We start from the raw sequence: 6,640 nt of genomic DNA on the forward strand, positions 1-6,640 counted from the left end.
ATTCTAACTATCTCTCTAACTATCTTTCTAACTTTTTCCATGTATGAGATGAATGGTGGGACTGAGATCATTAAGGATCTGGTTTCTCTATGACTTACTTATTTGGATTTATATCTAATACTTCTTTGTGTGATCATATATAAACTATTAAATGTAAAATTCAAATCTATTATCTCTTTGATAAAAAACTAAACAATGTATTGTTGCTTAGAAGGTCGTTTAGTTGCACCACATGAACTTTCAAATGAGGATAAATACTTGAAAATGGGCTGCTTAGAATGCCATTTTAGAGCTTCGTAAGCTGACTAAGACAAATCATTTCCCTTTAACCGAACTTTTAGCATTAAAAATGCGCTAATCTTCACTTTACGGGGCCGAGGTCAATAAAAAAAAACAAATTTAGCCGCCTAACCTTTTTCTGTCATAATTTTGAACGCGTATAACTCAGTCATATGTTGATGGATTTATCTCATATAACTACCAACCGATTCGGAAACTTTTACTAAAACATGTATGGCAACATCGTTTCAGTATTTTAATAGCGTACCATTGAAAAATTAGTTAGAACCGACCTATGTTTTCACGAACCAATCACAGCAGACCATAATGATGTCATCCTCTTGATTCCTCGTGCACGGCCGACGGTTTCGATCATTGTCTAATACCTCGAATTTAGTTTAGTAGCAGTTCTGCTTCGGTCGGCAAAGTGAGGGGATGCGTTATGAAAAAAATACTGCATCGTTCTAGGCAGTATGAACTTGCGCATAAAGAGCAACACATTTTTTTTCTGTCAACCCTTGGCCGTAACTACCCCGGTGGTGCGATTGTCATCTGCATACAATTGGCTTGAAGTCGAATTTTTTGGTTCTTTTGGTTCTAGTTCGCTGTCGCTGTGTTTAAGCAGTGTTCACATCTTTCTTCATGCGGTTGCACCAACATAAGGAAATGATTACTTGTTTTGCAGAGAATACTAGACAAGAGTTATATTTATATTGGGTTTGAGGAAATTAACTTTTGACACCAGCGTGGTTTGATTGTATGGTATGAACATAGCTTAACATATTGTTGACAACAACGTCACCAAAACAAAATGCGTCGGTTTCAGGAACCAGCTTCCATAGCAGGGGGGTGGCCGTAAAAGAGTAGTGATTGGATGACAAGTAGCATCCATTCGTTCGCTGGATAGTCGGAGACTGCTACAGTGTGGTGTGTGGATGCCATTTTCGTTTGCTGCACACCTTGTTCGTTTGTGTGGGTGGTTTGTTAATTATGGTTTACCGGTGATCGATGAAGTTGCAGACAATGCTGTATTAACAGAGTAGTCTCAGAATTAGCGTAATTTTAAACGTTCCTAACTAGGTGATAATTTATATTATTTCTGGATAAACATTAGATTAGGTTCTAAGTGCAAGTTGATCTTTTAATCAGCACTGAAGAAAAAAAAAATGATCTAGAAATGAAAAAAAATTTCAAACATTGATGTTTCAAGTCAAATTGGCGACTTCCAAATTCTTACATTATTATTATTAGTATTTTTAATTTTAAATATCCAATTGGGGATTAAGATTTTTTTTAATTTCCGTTTCAACATACAAAAAAAAATACATTACAATAGTTATGTTTCGAGGACGTATAGAGTGTTACGTCTTTCTTTTGGGCATATTTTTTATTTTCTAATGAGCAGCAATTTTCTCCGAAATATTTCTTCAGAAAATAGCAAATAAATAACAATAAATGACAGCCGCTTAGCTGAATTTCGGCAAACACATATTTTAAAATTTTGGCAAACGCATTTGCTGATTTCGGGATTATTGTTAATGGATGAGTTCAGATTTTGCCAAATTTCAGCAAAACGATGCACTTTGCTGAAGAATCAGTAAATCTACAAAACAAATTTCAGTTTCTATTAGTCTTGATTGAAATTGTTTTTAAAATAACGGAGTATTAAATTGTGCATAATGTGTTTGGAAATTAACCTAAGAATAATCATATCAAATTTGCATAGACTGGTTCATTTTACAATAAATATATTCTATTCGAACATAAATACACAGTTCGAAAAAATCTTGTGATTTTACATCTTTTATAAGATGCACATAAATGGAGCGTCGTATTTCACACAAATTTTTATTCAAGAACATGTAAAACTGTGTGATTTGAAAATTATATGGCTTGAACCGAGAAACATTAGATCAAAAGCACATCGGTTACACGACTGAACCACAAAGATCATATATGTTAATTGAATAATTGATACATATAAATCCATACAGAGGCACTTGGTAGCCGAGTGCAAATTGCATTCGGAGCGTGTAAAATTCTGTGCGAGTGGAATATTGCGTCATTTGAGTAAAATAGTTGTGAATTGTATCGTTTGTAGAATTCTGTCACCTGTGAAATTCATAGTTTTTTTTTTCTGCATATGGTTAAATTTGTCCTCTGGAAAAACTGTCATATATATGAGTAAAATAAACATTTCATATTCCATTCAAAGACAACATGTCTGGTTGCCTTAAGATTCATTTTCAGATTAGATAGAATGTAAATTATTTTCGATATATATATATATATATATATATATATGTATATATATATGTATATATATATATATATATATATATATATATATATATATATATATATATATATATATATATATATATATATATATATATATATATATATATATATATATATATATATATATATATATATATATATATATATATATATATATATATATATATATATATATATATATATATATATATATATATATATATATGATGCTTATCTCTAGAACAACCTAACAATATGCTTGAAAAAACTGATTTACTCTTGAAGTAAACTGTTTTTCTTCTCAGTGTATAAATGCCTACATAATGTGCACTTAGTCAAAAGTTATGAGTCAAAAATAAAAGGGTACCGGTAACCGAACGTCCTCCCCTATTTTTAATTACTTTTCGATTGTAATATTCCTGATTATTTTATTTTTCGAATGTGGCATTAAGACATTTATTTCCCTAGAAATACACGAATCATCCCCGAACTTGTTGCATTTTCCGAAATGATGACAATTTGATAGGTCGCTTAAACTGTTTCAGTTGAAAAATAATGCCTTGCACTCCATAACACTTTTATTCTACCTTGCAGTAAGATTAATGTCAAAATCGAGTCCTTGTTTATGACAATTCCAACCAATTATGAGCTGGTTCAAAATAAGCTGGTCCTGTCCTTGCTTGAAGCCAAAAACTCACCCTGTCGTGCTTTGCTTCAAGCTAAAAGCCAAAAGACTTTAGTGTGGAGATAGTCGATTTATGAAAATCGCTTCAATTATCTCTGCGTCTCTGATTTTTACCTAGACTATATTGCCAGTCAGGTCCGTACCCAGGATTTTGTTTCACAGGGGCGTAACACCTATGACTCACAAAAACGCACGGAATGTTTCGTAACACCTACAACTTACAAAAGAACGACGTATATAACACTTCCTAACATCTATAACTTCTTTAAAAGTAACTCATCGTAACGTCCATAACTTACAAAAAAATAACGCATGTAACACTTCGTACCATCTATAATAACCGCAAGAATCTAACAGTTATAACGGTTTTTAACATTCATAATTTCCACAAAATAACTAATATGATTCGTATGCACCGCTTTCTAACTTCATCTTTAATTTAACGTAACGCTTCGTTCTTTTCCTGATTTCAGGAGGGGTAAAGAAACCCTCCCCCCCTCCCCCCCAGGGTACGTGACTGTTGCCGGTTAATTTACGTTTATAGTTCAATAGACTTTTATTTCACTGGGCAACCAATGAGTACCTCGCTGTGTTCAATATTAGAGTCGTCAAAGTACAGAGTAAAAAAATTTTTTTGTACGCGAAATACTTGAATTTTCACCGCACTCACTCGATACAATTGTCAATCTCTCACGACGTATTTGACATTTTTGTGGTGAGTCATGACGCATCAAATGAATCTGAGTTCATGAAAATCGGCCCATCTCAATGAAAAATTACAAACACCAACTTACATACATTCATTCAGTAATAGCCGTTCAACCGAGAAGGTTGTGTATAGAAGCGTACAGTTTAATAACGCTGGTTGGTTTACACGCGTTAAATACGACAACGGTTGAACTACAGGTAGAGACCTGTTGGCAGCAGCCCGTTAAAACGTATAGTCGTGCTGCATAAGAGAGCCCTAGTGCTGGGCCAAGCTGGTGAAGGAAACAACAAAGGGCGTTTCCCAAACTCTACCCAGGCCGCAATATACAGCCACAAGTGCTGAGCAGGAGAGTGCAAAGGCACATCGAAGAGGAAGAGTGCAAAGGCACATAGAAGCAGGAGAGTGCAAAGGCACACCGGTGCGAAGGCACTTCGGTGCAGAAGCATATCGGTGCGGAGCACAAGGAAGAAGGAGACAAGACAACTCGGTCTTTCCACTGCCATACAACACGCAGGTATACACCGGTGACCTGCGCTGGTTACAGCTGGCGAAGACGAAAGCAAATCGGAATTCGAGTGGTGCTGGATGTCAGGTAGCAGTAGCATCACATCATATTCTATCGCTACAGTGAGCTTCAGCATTGTATCAACGTCCAGATACATCCAACAAGAACATCTAGAGCAACGAGGATCTACACGGCAGTGCAACGGAGATAGACAACAATTTCAAGGTAGAAGTTTTTTCTTTTCCTTTTGATTGAGTACTGTGTAGTGTTGGTTTCAAATTTTATTTTAAAGTTTAGTTAAAAATTTTAATGTAATGGATGAATCCATGGACGTAAATCCTAGCATGAATCCGATACCCCCACGAACGAAAAAATATCAGGAGAGCTCTTCTGGGCCTTGGATAGTCTTTTTTAGACGTATATCAAAGCCATTAAACATTTTTCAAATTAATAAAGGTTTGACATCACGATACTCTTCAATCAAAGAGATCATAAAAGTAAATAACGATAAAATTCGTGTTGTGGTAAATAATTTGAAACACGCGAATGATATTGTCTCTTCCGAACATTTCAATAAAGAGTATAAAGTTTACATACCCTCCAAAGATGTCGAAATTGACGGTGTTGTTACCGAAGCGAGTCTTTCGGTAGATGATTTACTCAAGCATGGTGTTGGTCGTTTCAAGAACTCTATGCTTGAGGGTGTGAAAATACTGGAGTGCAAACAACTGTACTCAGTAGTTTATGAAGAGGGAAAAAAAGTTTATCGCCCATCAGACTCATTTCGAGTGACATTTGCCGGATCTGCGTTGCCGTCCCATGTCTATGTCGATAAAATTCGCCTCCCTGTTCGGCTTTTTGTTCCAAATGTAATGAATTGTACGAACTGCAAAAAATTCGGCCACACAGCTACTTACTGTAGTAATAAATCAAAATGTATTAAGTGCGAAGGGCCTCATAAAGATAATGATTGCAACAAGGAAATTGAAAAATGTATTTATTGTGGGAATAGTCCTCATGATGATATTTCAGTATGCACTGCATTTAAAGTGCACAAAGACAAAATTAAGCTTTCTTTAAAAGCACGGTCTAAGCGCACATATGCAGAAATGCTTAAAACGGTCATTGATGTCCCCCCTTTGGAAACCGAAAACGGGTTTTCAAAACTAGAGGAACCAGAGGACTCTGACTCTGACGAAAATAGTGAAGGTAATTCGTTTATCACTACCCAAGGGTCAGTTAAGAGAAAGAAGTCTTCCTCCAAATTACCAAAAAAGACACCTAAAATTTCATCTTCAAAAAAAGATCCCCGTGTTAAACAAAAAAAGTCAAAACCAAAGACTGTGCCTCCTGGTTTGTCAAATTCACAAACCAATCCAGGATCTAGCACAGAAAAAGGTAATAATCCTGTGGGCTCCATTTCACAGCCACCAACAGGATTACTGAAGTTTTCGGAAATTGTTGAATGGATTTTCTCAGCATTCAATATATCTGAACCCTTAAAGACCCTCATAATGGCATTCCTTCCAATAGCTAGAACCTTTTTGAAGCAGTTATCAGCTCAATGGCCAATTGTCTCAGGTTTTGTATCTTTTGATGGATAATTTATCACCCGTCGCAAATGATACAATCACTGTCCTGCAGTGGAATTGTCGAAGCATCATGCCAAAACTTGATTCATTTAAAATATTATTGCATAGTCAAAAATGTGATGTATTTGCTTTATGCGAAACATGGCTTACTTCAAACATAGCTTTAAATTTTAATGATTTTAACATTATACGTCTCGATAGAGACTCTCCGTATGGTGGAGTGCTTTTGGGAATTAAGAAATGCTATTCCTTTTATAGATTAAACATCCCTTCAACTTCTAGTATAGAAGTTGTTGCTTGCCAAATAAACATTAAAGGCAAAGATATTTGCATAGCTTCGGTTTATATTCCTCCAAAAGCACAAGTTGGACAGCAACAGCTTAATGAAATGGTTGAAGCCCTTCCTGCACCACGATTGATTCTGGGGGATTTAAATTCGCACGGTATTATGTGGGGTTCCGTTTACAATGATAGCAGATCATCTTTAATACAAAACATTTGTGACAATTTTAGCATGACGGTATTAAATATGGGTAGCATGACACGGATCCCAAGACCTCCGGCACGCCCAAGTGCATTAGATCTATCTC

This window comes from Malaya genurostris, chromosome 3, assembly GCF_030247185.1.
Source record: "Malaya genurostris strain Urasoe2022 chromosome 3, Malgen_1.1, whole genome shotgun sequence".
Lineage (NCBI taxonomy): Eukaryota > Metazoa > Arthropoda > Insecta > Diptera > Culicidae > Malaya > Malaya genurostris.